Source organism: Lycorma delicatula, chromosome 4 (assembly GCF_047948215.1).
Source record: "Lycorma delicatula isolate Av1 chromosome 4, ASM4794821v1, whole genome shotgun sequence".
Classification (NCBI taxonomy): Eukaryota; Metazoa; Arthropoda; class Insecta; order Hemiptera; family Fulgoridae; genus Lycorma; species Lycorma delicatula.
The window spans coordinates 34,009,844-34,026,600 of record NC_134458.1 but is presented as its reverse complement, the minus strand read 5'-3'; the positions used below and the strand labels follow the sequence as shown (position 1 = coordinate 34,026,600).

Genomic DNA, 16,757 nt, shown 5'->3' with positions numbered 1-16,757 from the left:
GCGTAACATCCCCAGATCCTGTATAAATCTGTACAAGGACCTTCCCTTAGTCGTGGTGTGCCATTCTTCCATCGCAACGCTGTAAAAGCCTCCTCCAAGGGCGGGAGATGGGCAACTGTTTGAAATTTAGAACCGGTGCATTGAGATCACTGTTCCGCTATGGTACAGGCCCAGTTCAAAATCGCATCCCAAATACCTTGGCCTCCCTGGCTCTTTGCAATTTCCACATGGCTCCCCGAACTTTCACCACTAAATCGATTGGGAGAGCCTTTCCCAATACAGTGGTAGCCTCGTAGAAGTTAGTTTAAAAACACCAGTGCATACAATTAAGGCTCTGCGCTGGGCACTCCTTAAATTTTGAACAAGTGCTCGATTTCTTTCCAACCTATGTGCCCAAACGGATGACGCGTAAGAGGTCATACTTTCGAAGACACCTTGGTACACCATATACAAATGACAGCCCGTAATCTCCTAAGCTTGTGCATCACAGAGATGGCGTCCACCGCTAGTTGCCTAATGTGGTTACTAAACAGCAACTTCTCATCAAACAAAACATCTGGGTACTTATGAACTTGAACTCGGCTGATTACACAGCCTCTATACTTAATGCAGGGGTTACAACTGCATGATAATTTGTCTGCACCCTTGAGAAGCATAAACTTCGTCTCTGGCACAGAAATCTTTAAATTTTGAATATCCATCCACTCCTCTGCGGTTGACAAAGCCGCCTGCACTCACTCTTCCAGCTGTGGTTGTGAGTTACCATGAATTAATAGGAGACAATCATAGGTGAAAGCCTGGTTCATGATTCCTTCTGGGAATGTCAGTCCCAAAAATCCGTTGGAATACCAGGTTCCACAGCAAGGGACCGAGAATGGAGCCCTGTGGGCCTCCCCTGGTGATGGATTTCTCCACAACTAGGTGCGTATCCTTAAACAGAGCCGTGCGATCAGACAGGTAGACATGTACTATGGCCTGCAGGGTTACATGAACTCAATTGCAGCTTTCCAACTCATAGAGGACATAACTCCAAACAAGGAAGGAAATGGTGCCTCTATGTCAATAAAAATTACCAAACATATTTACACTCTACTACCTTTGGGGGAAAAGAACATATTAAAATTTTGCAAAAATTGGAAAATGGGGATGCGGGTTCTTTGGTGGAAGTAAAATTTAAAATTTTTATTGGGGCACTTAGCAAAACATTTTCTCACAAAAGTTGAAGGTTTTTATCAATATTACAAATTACAAAAAATGACTGTATTTTTCTTTTTTTTTAGCTACATCTTGCTTCAGAAAAAAAGTTAAGAGGAATTTTTTTGCATCTATATTTTCTAGATCAATATACTTTCAAACCACTATAAAATGTTTTTGCCCACCCCACTCCAATAAACTGTGGTTACAAAAATTATTCTTTTAATTAAAAGTATGTATTTAAAATTTAAATGCATCTTGTAAGTTAAACAATGCATTTAAAATATAAAAATCTAAGTTTTTTTGATAGTACTTTTTAGTATTTCAAAAAAAAAAAATTAACAAAAAATTTCACCCTTCCTAGAAAATTACAACTTTGTTATTTAGAATTATGGCTGTACTTTTAACAATTTTAAAAAGTTTTTTTTTTAATTACACCATTTTGGGATTATTTTCTTAAAAAAATTAATTTTACCTGAATGCTTCCCCTTGAGTAAGGTAGTCTTCAAAATGAAAACATTTTTTCAGCAATCTCAAATTTTGATAAAAATATATTTTGTAAAAAATAACTTAATACTCCTCCTTCCCCTGGCTGGGAGCTCCCAAATTAAAAAAAAAAATCAAAAACATTTTAAAAAAAATTTGATTTTAATTTATTTAAATTAAATTTTAATGAATATATGAACAATTATGAAAGCCTTATGCATCAGCTCCAAGTTTTCAAAACATATTTTTTGAAATTGTGGCACTAATATTAAACATTTTAGTTACTGCTTTATTTTGTTGAGCATATTGGCTCCAAAAATTAAAAAAATCCATAACATTAAAATTTATTATGATACATTTTTTAAAAATATTTAAATGAAGAATAATTGAAGCTGATTAATTGAACATTTTTGAAACACATTCGTACGTCATATTTTTATTTTGAACTTTTATACTCATAAGATACAAATAGAGCTAAAATAACTGAATGAAAAAACTTTCTGGCTACAGAATCACCAGCCAGGGAAAAATTCCAATTCATAACTGGTAATAATCACAATTATAAAATCAAGAGGGACAAATCCTTTCCTCAAAAGGAATATTTTAGTACTGATATTCTCTTATATGGATCAGTAAACTACAAAATAATGTATAAAAAAAAAAGAATTATGAAAAATGAAGAGGATTTGTTAATGGAAATACAAGGGTGAATAATAGAGAAGACAAAAGTATTGCAGGTGAGAAAATTTATCAGCTTATAGGTAAATCTGTAATAACATTGTGCTGTTGTTTACTGTAAATATTAAGTTGTAGTTTTTTAATCTAATATAAGCTTACTATGTCATTGCAGCATGTGAAGCATCCATCCAACTGTTCTACAAGATTAACATATTTTCTCAAATGTATTTTATTTATTTATTAATGTTAAGAATAATATATTAATAGTAAGTTAATATACATCTGAAATCAATCACAGTTGAAGGTCACACCTCTTTTTTCTCATCTCTCCAATCTTGCTAATCGATCTGTCATAAATTTATAATTTTGTGATCCAAAAATTTAATTTCTACTTACAAATAAATAATATTTATATCTGACTGCTATATTAGAGAAATCAGTATAATTTTATACTTTTTAACCTAATAAATATCTGAAATTTAATACTGTTACTTTATTTTAGTTTTTTAAGTAAATTAAAATATTTTATATTTTTAGGCTATTCTATTTGAAGTTCAAGATACTGGACTTACTGCTATAAACAGCAATAGTACAAAAGATAATCTGAAACAGTTTACAATGATATTTTAAATATTGTTTATAATTTAGACAGATGGTCACAAGGATTATTTATTTTTTCATTGAAGACTTCCTCCAACAATTAATGATGTGAGCAAACAATTGAATGTAAAATAAGGAACTAACTGCACTCTAGCTAAGAGAAAGGTACAATTTTGTGCCTCTTGTATACATATAAATAAATATCCATGAAAAAAAGCAATAACATGAATCAGATAATGACTAATGCAGGATTACAGTATAATCCATAGAATCAGTGAAGATAAGAAAACCAAGGTAGATAAAAAAAACTTACAGAGTAAAAAAGAATCTTTTATTTTTGAACATTAAAAGATTAAAATAGTTATAAAAATAACAAATATTAAAAAACTTATCATGAAAAATGTGTCATAATGTTTAAATAAAAAATATAAATGAAAAAATCCAACAACTTAAAAATAACAATTAAGTTTAAACAAAAATAAGAATACAAATTAAATGTACTTGCTAATATAAAATGCTATATAGATACAGGCAATGTGTGCACATAATTTTGAAGTAACTGTGGGAGAAAGCTGATTTGCAAAATCATTTTTCTGCAGTGCACATAACGAAGAATTAAAAATATTATTGCACTGATAACTCAAGTATATACTGTATCCTTATTCTACATTTTCTGAGAATGTTTGAGCACGCATTACATAGTTATGCAATTATATAAAATGTACTGGTGAATGGCACAAATGTCAGTAATTAAAATGGAAATAACTGAAAAAATTTAATAAAACATACAAAAGCAAAGTATTAAATGTGTAAAAAACATTTGTATATAGATAATACAACTCTACTGTTAATAAATTAAATAAAGATAACTACTGAAATTATTCAGTATTAATGACCAATTTCAATATTTAAGCTGAATTGTTCATAGAGTTTTTCCTCAAGAACAAAAATAAAATTATAAAATGTATAATGAATATAAAAAGAGGCTATCCAATGGATATTCAAAAACTATTTCACTTCAATAATTTTCATCAAATGAAGTCTCTATAAACACAATATGAGCGCGAGATAAAACAATATACTGAAAAACATACATACACATTAAATTACATAAAAAATGGAAATTATTATCTGAAAAATTAAAACTATTCCAGGATTATTACAATTAAATCACCAATATTGTAAGATATTTGACATCAGCAATAAACCTCACTTCAAATCGATCCAGAAATTTTCCCTCACACTAAATGGAATCTATAAATGCAACATAAAAAAACCCAAACTAATGTGGTGAATTAATCATACAGTCAAACCTCTATATAATGAACCTTGATATTACAAATTTTTTTTACTGCACCATGACATTTTAATAAAACTACGCATAAATTTACCTCTGTTTAACAAAATGGTGACACTGCATATTAATATAATGCAGAATGTAGTAACATAAAGTCATTTTTACAAAATGTTTTTAAAAAATTACATTAAATTTAGTGCTTTGGACATCTCTACGAGTTTAATGTAGTTATTCTTTTGATTTCCATAACTAAATTGTACCTGTATACAAAGTATTGACAATAGTCAAGAATGATTATTTATTATTGAACTGGTACAGCAAAAATTCCCAAGATTCTCTTATAACCCATTAACAATAAAATTCTAATAAAAGATTTAAACACGTGTTCTGCAGTTACTGTCTGCATATACATTAAAGTTGTGGAATTTCCCAAAATCCATTAACTAACACAGAGCACCAAAATTACTGTGCAAACCTTTATTCATTTATCTACAGTTGTAGACCTAAATAAAATAATTAGAAAACATTTAACACATGCTCCCTCTATTGTTCAGTGCATACATATATGCATATTCGCAATAATTTTTCCTGGGATTCTCGATTTCATTATGTAGATGTATAAATATATAAATATTTATATATGTATAAAACCTTTATTGTTTACAATTTTAAATAGTTTTAGTTAATTATTTTAATTTAAATATTAACTTCAAGAATGGCTGGAATATGTAGAAACAAACGGTAGTCAAGCATTATAAATGTCTTGTGAAATATAGTAAAATAATGTGACATACATTTTGCGACCAATTATTTTAATTTTAGGGATGAGAAAAATCCAAAATGCACAGCAGTTTACGATACGAGATAATCCCAACAATGTACTGGTGCAATTTGTGTTTCAATTGTACTTCAATTTATAAAGTTCTATTTTTGTAATAAAAAGTATAGTTGAAGATAAAAAAGTATGTAATTTTCTTAAGTAGAAATATATATTCTTTAAAAGATTAAAAAAAATCTCAGAAAAAAATAATTTGGATGTTTTTAACATCGATTAACAGAAGATTTTTCTGAATACATAAAATCAATTTAACTTCAAAATTTTCTCATTAAGAAAAAATCACACACACACACACACACACACACACATATTAATTGAAGTTAAAATAGATATTTTTAATAGTTAATTACTTTATATATATATACATACACACAAATATATAACTAGCTTATGATACCAGAATCATATTTATAGCAATGCATGTCACCTTTTAAACTTATTAAAAAAAAATTATTTTCAGGCACACAAACTTAAATTTTAATTGGGTCATACTGCTCTAGTACAAAAGACACAGGTGTCTTTTAGCTAACTAAGCATACAGCTAACAACCCTTAAAATTTCGATTTAGCACTTTATTGTGTGCATGTTAATGTTTAAAGTTAATTAGATTATGTAGACAGGTTATTAATTGGCTTAGTTTTGTTTTTTAAGGGCAATCATTAAAATACATGATTAAACAGAAACATACACGCATTAATTGAATAAAGTCAATGGTTTGCTAAGGTTAAAAAATACAGCAATCATGGAGTAGCAATTTTACATTATATATAAACAATGCGTTTGCAATGCTTTCAAGTAAACAATAACAGATGGTTAATAACATCTCAGAAATATAAATCAAGTAACCTCCAAAAATTTAACAAAATTAATATTTTTCAACTAATAAGCAAATTTATTAACATATACAATAACACAACATGCATAAAATAACAAATTGGTAATAAGAATGTAAGTTTGACGAAGTAGACAAACTTATATATGTATTACTTCATATATACTTATTTGTTAAAAAACGTAATGCAAAACGAGCTCTCAAATATTAAAAGTTATTTGTTTCATTCCATTATAAAATAAATATTTATTACAAAGAGTAACTTTATAGTTGTGAAAAAAAAGACACAATTTGGTAACTTTTACTAACTTTTAGTGGTAACTCTTACTAATGGAACCATATTTCCAAATCAAGGAAATAAAACTCATGAGTCACATTTTTATTAGAAAAAACAATCTGGCAATAGTTTTGGTTGATATGTAAAATAACATTTTAATTTCGTTGTATTCAAGTAATTACTTTTTACAATGTTGACTGCTAAATATGTTTAGAGAATGACAAAAATTATGTCATATCCAGATTATTTAATAGAAATATAACATTTTCTATTCTGTAGAAAAGACATATTGCATCTTATATGATCTTTCAAATAGTAATCCTTTTTAAAGTAAAAATATTGATTTCAGTGATGTGAAACAGATTACAAGCATTTTTTTTTGCAATTAATAAACATTTAATATATTTTCCATTCATTTTGTAAAATACTTACTTTTACACATCCCAAATAACAGAAGACAATGGAAAAAATATAGAACAGGTCTAACCTCAGATAAATATTGAATAATAAAGTAGCAATCAATAATATGTCATGCCCAGGGCTTAAGAGTAAAATGAGGATTTAGGTGATATTGTTAAGCTTTGTCTACAGCAATATTTGATTCTATGATGCTAAAAATTAAATAAATTAGTAATTTGTTTGTTTTCCTTTAAAATTAGAACCACAAAAGGCCTCTTGCCATCACTTATTAACACCTTTGATGATTCATTTCAATCATTTTAATTTATTAATTAAATATATAAACCCCAAAAATGGCAATGGACATAACTGCCAGCAGCTTCTAACATATTATGCTGACACATCAAATAGTAAAATAATAATAATAATAATAAAAAAAATGAATAAAAATGCTTAGTTTAATTCAAGAACTTATTAAAAATGTCTATTTCAGCAGTCAACAGTTAAAAAAATAGCACATTTTATTAAAATTTGATATAGATTATGGTATCAATAAGTAAAATTTGACTAAAAAAATTTGTTAACATAACTAATGCAAAGTTTCAAAAGAATGAAAGCCTATTGTCAAAGTCTAGAACTACTAATAATTTTCATAAAAAAATATATTATCATTGTTTAACAAAAATTAGTTTTAAAAACATTGATATTAAATCTAGATTACCATATACTTGAATTAGATGATAAAAAAAAAATATATATATTTTTTTATATTTATAAAAACAATCCTATGTAATAATTAGCAATAATCAACATACTGACAATTATTATTACTTTTTTTTTAATAGAAAAAAATATACTCAAAATATTTTTTTCTATCTTCAGTTAGAAATTAAAATAATAACTTTACTATTTACAGAAACAGCCATTAAAATTAATTTGCGTTGTTCTTCAGAAAAAGATGTATGGGTGAACATTACAGCTAAATTGGCTGTTTAATATTTTTTTAGTGGTAAAAAATTATGTTTTTTGGAACCTAAAAACCTGTACACATGACGTGAATGTGTGCATATTTATTATATAATTTTAGCTATATACTTATAGATTTTTACTTCCATTTATATATATATATATATATATTTATATACTTTTTTGTCAAACAATAAAAATTATTTCTACTTGTCTATACATAAAAAAATCTTCTAAAGTATACAGAAAATCTTCTTCTGAAATATACAGCAATTTTATCAGAATGTTTTACATTCATGATGTATTTACATATCTGCAAAAAAAGAAAAGAAAAACATTTCAACACAAACAGATTAAAACATATCTGTCTATACCATTGCACATTACTGGATAGAGTGGTGAAAAAAATACTACAGTGGAATTCCTATAACTCGAATATTCAAGGAAACAAAAAAAATTTGACATATGGAAAATTTGAGTTAGAGAAACATACATGTTACGAAATTACTACCCACTGTAAATTCACTTACGTAAAATGTACAGCACTATTTAAAGGAATATTGCTTTTTTTCCATACACAGTTTTATATCACAGCAATATTATTACGTGACATGATTCAGCGTTATAAATGCAGTATACAGTACATACTACGGATTAGTATGCATGTAGTTAGCAAGTTAAAATTAACTTACCTGACGAGTATTCATTACCGCTGAAGACACTAAACAAAATGTAGCCTAATAAATACACATGAAAATACTGTACATTAATCACACTTTTTCTTTATTGCACAATCGTTAATGAATGAAAAATACAAAAGGCTATAACTTAATATGAATAGTAAAACATATCACTGTTGTGTATAAAACACGGTTCAGTTTTAAAATCAAGGATTGTGTTTTTAAAAGTTTCAGATAAAACAAAAATGACATTAAAATTATAAAAAAATAAAATAAAAAGTGATGGATTGGCTCTTTTGTAAAATTATTGTTGCTAGAACAAAGATTTTTACTAATAGTTTGTTCACATTCTGACAAAATAACGAATTGTGGGTTTTTAAATCCAGCTTTTTTAAAACAGTTAAAAATTGTTAGTTCAAGTCACATCATTCCAAGATTTTATAACTTACCATAGACAATGAACAAAATTAATTTCTTTTAACGTTTTCATTATAATCCTTTACCTTAAAATTTTGTATAATGCCCTGATCCATTGGTTGGAGTTTAGAGGTAACATTGGTGAAAAGAAAACATATTTTATCAATAATAATTCCTGAGGAAACGATTTTGGATGTGGCGGCCAGTTGTAAATAAATAGAACATTCTTTTTTTTTTTGAATGATAATAATGATCTGATTTGAATAACCAGTTTTCAAAAATTTCAATAGTAACCCATGCTTTTCTATTGGTTTTGTAATGAATAGGCAAAAGTTTAACATTAGCGAAACAATGCGGATTTTTCGATTTACCAATTATGAGAGGTTTCAATTTTTCTGTCCCCGACATGTTTGCACTTAAAAGAACTGTGATACAGTCTTTACTTTGTTTCCCACGGCAGCATTTATCACCTTTAACAGTTTAAGTTTTGTCAGATAAACATTTATAAAACAGTCCAGTTTTGTCAGCATTAAAGATGACCAAATCATTGTATGTGCTCATAATTTCTTTTAGTGTACTGTTTATCCAAGTATTACAAAATTCTTCATTTACAGTGACACTTTCACCACAAATATTTTAAAAATTATTCCATGCCTATCTAAACTTATTAAGCCAACTGAACTAGCTTTGAAATCTGTAAAATTAAACTGTCTTTCAAAGTGCTCGGCTTTTTCACATAAATTTGATCCACTGATAGGTAAATTTCAATCACGACTATAGCAAATAAACCCAAACATACGAAAACTATGCATATGAGCTGGATGGTTATAAAGAAACACTGACAGAAACTTCATATGACAAACAAGTTCCGGTGAATATTGATGTGTGATGTATAAGATTTCGCTTCCCTCTTTACTGTATGTTGAATCTTCCTTTTTTGTTATTGCATAGTAATGGAAGCGAATCATGCTTGTTTCACAATTTTGAACTGAAAATAAGATCAGTACTATAGGCCTAATGTTAAAATTGTTTTTTGTAATAACTAATCAAATTTTTTACTTTGACTTACAAGATTTTAGTTCGAGTTAAAGGAATTTATTTATGATAACGTAATACAATATGGCCAGGAATTAGAATAAATTTCAAGTTGTAGAAATTTTCAAGTTATAGTTATTTGACTACATTTCATAAAAAAATAGATTTAGATGTTTTAAAAGTTCATTTCCTCCTCTATGAATCATGAGACCTTGCCGTTGGTGAGGGGGCTTGAGTGCTCAGGGATACAGAGTAGCTGGACCGAAGGTGCAACCATATCGGAGAGGTATCTGTTGAGAGCCAGACTAAGGAATGATTCCTGAAAGAGGGCAGCAGCTCTTTCAGTAGTTGTTAGGGGCGTGAGTCAGGACGACTTAAACGGCCGTATCAACATCACTCAGTCCTCTGAGTACTGCGCAGCTGAAAGCAATGGAAAACTACAGCTGCTTTTTTTCCAAGAAAATGTGGCTCTGCATTTTCACATATACAATAATGGAGGCGCCTTCCTTGGTAAAATATTCCGGAGGTAAAATAGTCCCCCGTTCGGATCTCCGGGTGGGGACTACTAAGGAAGGGGTCACCAGAAAATTAAAAAATAACATTCTACGAGTCGGAGCGTGGAATGTTAGAAGCTTAAAAAAGGTTGGTAGGCTAGAGAATTTAAAAAGGGAAATGGATAGGGTAAACGTGGATATAGTAGGAATTAGTGAGGTTCGGTGGGAAGAGGAAGGCGACTTTTGGTCGGGTGACTTTAGAGTAATTAACTCAGCGTCAAATAATGGGCAGGCAGGAGTAGGTTTCGTGATGAACAAGAAAATAGGGAGGAGAGTGGAGTATTTCAAGACGCATAGCGATAGAGTCATTGTAATAAGGATAAATTCAAAACCTAAACCGACAACGATTGTTAACGTCTATATGCCTACAAGCGCCCATGATGATGATGAGGTAGAATGTGTATACGAAGAGATTGATGAAGCAATTAAACACGTAAAAGGAGATGAAAATTTAATAATAGTTGGAGATTGGAATGCAAGCATTGGAAAAGGCAAGGAAGGAAATATAGTGGGTGAATACGGGCTGGGCAAAAGGAATGAAAGAGGGGACCGACTTATAGAGTTTTGCACGAAGTATAATTTAGTAATTGCCAACACCCAATTTAAAAATCATAATAGAAGAATATACACTTGGAAAAAGCCAGGCGATACTGGAAGGTATCAGATAGATTATATCATGGTTAAGCAAAGATTTAGAAATCAACTCGTTGACTGCAAAACTTACCCTGGAGCAGACATTGATAGCGACCATAATTTGGTGATAATGAAATGTAGATTGGGGCTTAAAAACCTGAAGAAAAGGTGTCAGATGAATCGGTGGAATTTAGAGAAGCTTGCGGAAGAGGAGGTAAAGAAGATTTTTGAGGAGGACATCGCTAGAGGTCTGAGTAAAAAAGATAAGATAGAAAATGTAGAAGAAGAATGGGAGAATGTTAAAAAGGAAATTCTTAAATCAGCAGAAGCGAACTTAGGCGGAATAAAGAGAACTGGTAGAAAACCTTGGGTTTCAGACGATATATTGCAGCTGATGGATGAACGTAGAAAATATAAGAATGCTAGTGATGAAGAAAGTAAAAGGAACTATCGGCAATTAGGAAATGCTATAAACAGGAAGTGCAAACTGGCGAAAGAAGAGTGGATTAAAGAAAAGTGTTCAGAAGTGGAAAGAGAAATGAACATTGGTAAAATAGACGGAGCATACAGGAAAGTTAAGGAAAATTTTGGGGTACATAAATTAAAATCTAATAATGTGTTAAACAAAGATGGTACACCTATATATAATACGAAAGGTAAAGTCGATAGATGGGTGGAATATATTGAAGAGTTATACGGAGGAAATGAATTAGAAAATGGTTTTATAGAGGAAGAAGAGGAAGTTGAGGAGGATGAAATGGGAGAAACAATACTGAGATCTGAATTTAAGAGAGCATTAAAAGATTTAAATGGCAGAAAGGCTCCTGGAATAGACGGAATACCTGTAGAATTACTGCGCAGTGCAGGGGAGGAGGCGATTGATAGATTATACAAACTGGTGTGTAATATTTATGAAAAAGGGGAATTTCCGTCAGACTTCAAAAAAAGTGTTATAGTAATGATACCAAAGAAATCAGGGGCAGATAAATGTGAAGAATACAGAACAATTAGTTTAACTAGTCATGCATCAAAAATCTTAACTAGAATTCTATACAGAAGAATTGAGAGGAGAGTGGAGGAAGTGTTAGGAGAAGACCAATTTGGTTTCAGGAAAAGTATAGGGACACGGGAAGCAATTTTAGGCCTCAGATTAATAGTAGAAGGAAGATTAAAGAAAAACAAACCAACATACTTGGCGTTTATAGACCTAGAAAAGGCATTCGATAACGTAGACTGGAATAAAATGTTCAGCATTTTAAAAAAATTAGGGTTCAAATACAGAGATAGAAGAACAATTGCTAACATGTACAGGAACCAAACAGCAACAGTAGCAATTGAAGAACATAAGAAAGAAGCCATAATAAGAAAGGGAGTCCGACAAGGATGTTCTCTATCTCCGTTACTTTTTAATCTTTACATGGAACTAGCAGTTAATGATGTTAAAGAACAATTTAGATTCGGAGTAACAGTACAAGGTGAAAAGATAAAGATGCTACGATTTGCTGATGATATAGTAATTCTAGCCGAGAATAAAAAGGATTTAGAAGAAACAATGAACGGCATAGATGAAGTCCTACGCAAGAACTATTGCATGAAAATAAACAAGAACAAAACAAAAGTAATGAAATGTAGTAGAAATAACAAAGATGGACCACTGAATGTGAAAATAGGAGGAGAAAAGATTATGGAGGTAGAAGAATTTTGTTATTTGGGAAGTAGAATTACTAAAGATGGACGAAGCAGGAGCGATATAAAATGCCGAATAGCACAAGCTAAACGAGCCTTCAGTAAGAAATATAAGCTGTTTACATCAAAAATTAATTTAAATGTCAGGAAAAGATTTTTGAAAGTGTATGTTTGGAGTGTCGCTTTATATGGAAGTGAAACTTGGACAATCGGAGTATCTGAGAAGAAAAGGTTAGAAGCTTTTGAAATGTGGTGCTATAGGAGAATGTTAAAAATCAGATGGGTGGATAAAGTGACAAATGAGGAGGTATTGCGGCAAATAGATGAAGAAAGAACCATCTGGAAAAATATAGTTAAAAGAAGAGACAGACTTATAGGCCACATACTAAGGCATCCTGGAATAGTCGCTTTAATTTTGGAAGGACAGGTAGAAGGGAAAAATTGTGTAGGCAGGCCACGTTTGGAATATGTAAAACAAATTGTTAGGGATGTAGGATGTAGAGGGTATACTGAAATGAAACGACTAGCACTAGATAGGGAATCTTGGAGAGCTGCATCAAACCAGTCAAGTGACTGAAGACAAAAAAAAAAAAAAAAAAAAAAGTTCATTACTGATTTCTATTTAAACAAATAGTTATTACTAAGGTTACCTGCTTGCTGTCTACGTTAGAGATAATTCTTTCAATAATTATTTAGGAGTAGTGAAGGGAAGGGTTGAAATTCTATATGCAGAATGATTCAGGAGGAAAGGAAAAAAAAATTGGGAACTGACTCTAGAGCTTGAAACAAGAAAGAAGTACATATAAACATTTCAGAAAAAGCTTTGTTATCAAGTTACAGCTTGCAAAAAAATTCACCTGGATTTCAGTTCCTTCTGGTGAAATAAAGTCAAACTGAAATTTTTAAAGAATTATATAAGGGGTAAACTTCATGATTTTTGATCTGAAAGATCGAATAAAACAGGTTACAGAACTGTATCTCCCTATTTTTCATGATATCCAACGCAAAACTGAAAAATTTAATGACAGTAACAGGTTTTTATAAGTTTGAAGTACAATAACTTTATTAAATGACTAATAAACACATAAATTTTATTATAACTTATAGAGAATTTAATTCTGAGAAAATTAATGTAATAAAGTTTATAAAAAAAAAATCAACTTTTCTTAATAAAAACAAAACTTAACAGAAAAATGTTATGAATTTGTAAGACTTAAAAACAGCTGTTTTTAGTACAATAAATATAGACCTTTGAAAAGTTAAAGTACTCTTAATTTACTTAATATATATATATATATATATATATATATATATGTACTGTGGTTTATACAGTATTAATTTAAAATAAATGTTTGAAAATTCCACCACTGGCATCTATGCACTTTTCAACTTGTTTCCTTTCATTTTCTGATGAAAACCTAATGATATGTTTGCATTTCCTAATGAGGACAGTAGCACTGAGAATGTGAGCTATCAGTTCAACATGTGTGTCTTTCTATTTCCTGTTTAGCCTCCGGGAATTACCATTCAGGTATTACTTCGGAGGATGATATGTATGAGTGTAGTCTTGTACATTCTCAGTTTGACCATTTCTGAGATGTGTGGTTAATTGAAACCCAACCACCAAAGAACACCGGTATCCACGATCTAGTATTCAAATCCGTATAAAAGTAACTGCCTTTACTAGGACTTGAACACTGGAACTCTCAACTTCCAAATCAGCTGACTTGGGAAGATGCATTCACCACTAGACCAACCCGGTGGGTTCAACATGTGTCTACTTTTAACTTGTATAACTCAGATTTCATCTATCTCCATAAACAGTAACCTAAGGGAGTAAGGTCTGGTGATCTAGGTGGCCAATTGACTACGCCTCTACATCCAATCCATTTACCAGTAAATTTTTACCAGTAAATTTTAAGAATTGTCTTACTTCATTCATTAAATATGTTGATGATCCAACAAGGTGGTACAAGTTGATAGTACATTTCAATTAGTTTTACCAATAAGAAATTTTCAGGCACTGTCAGAAATTCATAGCTTAAAAATTCCAGGTAATTTCTGTCCATCCCTAATATGAAAAGGCCTATTCATTAGTTGTTGATCATGCCACACACCAAATGTTCACAAAAAATTGTTGCTGGAGATTTGATTCGACTACGACTACAGAATGTGGGTTTTCTTCGACCACTGATGTGAATTCAGTGTTGTTTATGCCATTACGGGTAAAAGTAGTTTGTCCGAAAATAGTAAGAACAAAATTAAGTGGTAATAATTATTGCTAATCCATTGACAAAACTGCTATCTTCTAGCATATTCATCAAGGTGAAGGTATTGAACTTTCTTAACATAATTACACATTTTGTGAGCATGTAATGTCCTCCATACTACGTTGTGGAATGTTGAGTTTGTAGAAAGTCTTTGCACATTCATTCTAAGACTAAGCTGTATCACCTTTTCCCTTTTTCCCCTTTCAACACCATATACTGGTAGATGTTACATCAGCTCAGGGAAATGTACCATTTTCATGAAGATTATTAAAACTTCTGCAAAATATTTTATAATTTGGAATTACTCATCCAGGATAGCTACACCTGTATTCTTCCACTGCAGCTGGAGCACTTCCATTGCAAAAGCTGTACACAAACATCATAACAGACTGTGAATGAGTGAAGATGTGGCTTTTTTATAAATAATTCAAAATGGAACTTTACTTTTTTAAATTCAGATTCAATCAAAAAAATATAGGCACAGTTTAGAGTACAACAAACAAAAAACACTGCATACATTAATTTTCAAAAATAATTAAACAATCAAAACTGGGTTAAACAACTAAACCATCTATGTTTATGATTATCATATAACCACAATTTTATGATAATAATGAATATTCAAATTTTTTTAATTCAATAATTTTTGTATTAAAAACAGCTGCTTTTAATTTTCACACAATCTTAATATTTATCCATTAGTTTTGTTTTTGATAATAAAAGTTTATCTAGTTTTTTTTTTGTTTCTTATGGACTTTTATCACATAAATTTTCTCAGAATTAAATTTTCTATAGGTTTTTATAGTAAAATTTACACATTTATTAGTCATTCAACAACACTATTGTACTTCAAACCTAAAAAAAATGTGTTTAATGTCAGCAAAGTTTTCTGTTTTATGACGGTTATCATGAAAACACAATGAGATAGAGTTCTGGAACCCATTTTATTTGATTTTTCAGGTCAAAAACCATAAGAAACCATGAAGTTTATTCCTTATATAATGCCTTACAATTTCAGTATGATCTCATTTCATCAGAGGCGGAACTGAAATCTAGACACATTTTTTCACTAGCCGTAACTCAACAACAAAGCAGTTTCGGAAATTTGTTTGTATAATTTTTTCCTTATTTCAAGCTCTAGAATCAGTTTCCAAATTATTTCCTTTTCCCTCTGTATATATATTTTTATTAATGTTTTGGTACATAGAAATTTTATTCATATCTTTTCTTTGTATGATGTAGTAATCAGAGTGACGCTGATACAGCAAAATCATCAAAAAATGGCCAGCCCAAAAGAAAACAGAAATGGACAGAGACTCATTGATCTCTGCAGAAACCACAACCTAATCTCGAAATCCACATATTTTAAGAGGAAACCTCAAAAACTGGAAACACCCTGACTACAGTGAAGGAGAATGGCAACTAGACCAGGTAATCATGGACAAACACCACCACAAGGAAATTTACAGCATAAAAGTCCTCCGAGTAGACACAGGCTCATATCACTATGTAGTCAAAATTAAAATTAAATTTATTTCCCAAAAAAAGAAACAAAACCAGGCTCTGAAAACTAAAAGAAAAATGGACCCTACACAACTAATCAAGAATGAAAATTACCATAAAGCAACCAAAAAAATAACAATCACAGATAAACTCAAAGATCTAGTTAGCAACCTTAAACAAATTGCAGAAGAATTATAGCCCCCAAATCCTGTAAAAACATCAATGGTGGAATAACGAATGTGACGAAAAGTGAAGAAAAGAGATCGAGAGTGGCTATTTCACCAATCCCAAAAATCATAAATCTTCTGAAATCTAGTAAAACAAAGGAAAAAACGACCCGAACCCTACACAGAATAAAAAGACATACTGAAGACTTTAATAAAACAGTTGAGAGCCTACTACAAACCTTCAA

The 16,757-nt window shown here is 30.2% G+C and overlaps 1 protein-coding gene across 1 annotated transcript in view; it reads right to left on the bottom strand.

The window, feature by feature from the left end:
- Positions 1-7,501: 7,501 nt before the first annotated feature.
- LOC142323247 (uncharacterized) overlaps positions 7,502-16,757 on the bottom strand; it is a 33,641-nt gene continuing 24,385 nt past the window's right edge. The window contains exon 6 of the mRNA XM_075362632.1: positions 7,502-7,880. The gene's annotated coding sequence lies outside the window, so the exon portion shown is untranslated. The remainder of the gene's footprint in view (positions 7,881-16,757) is intronic.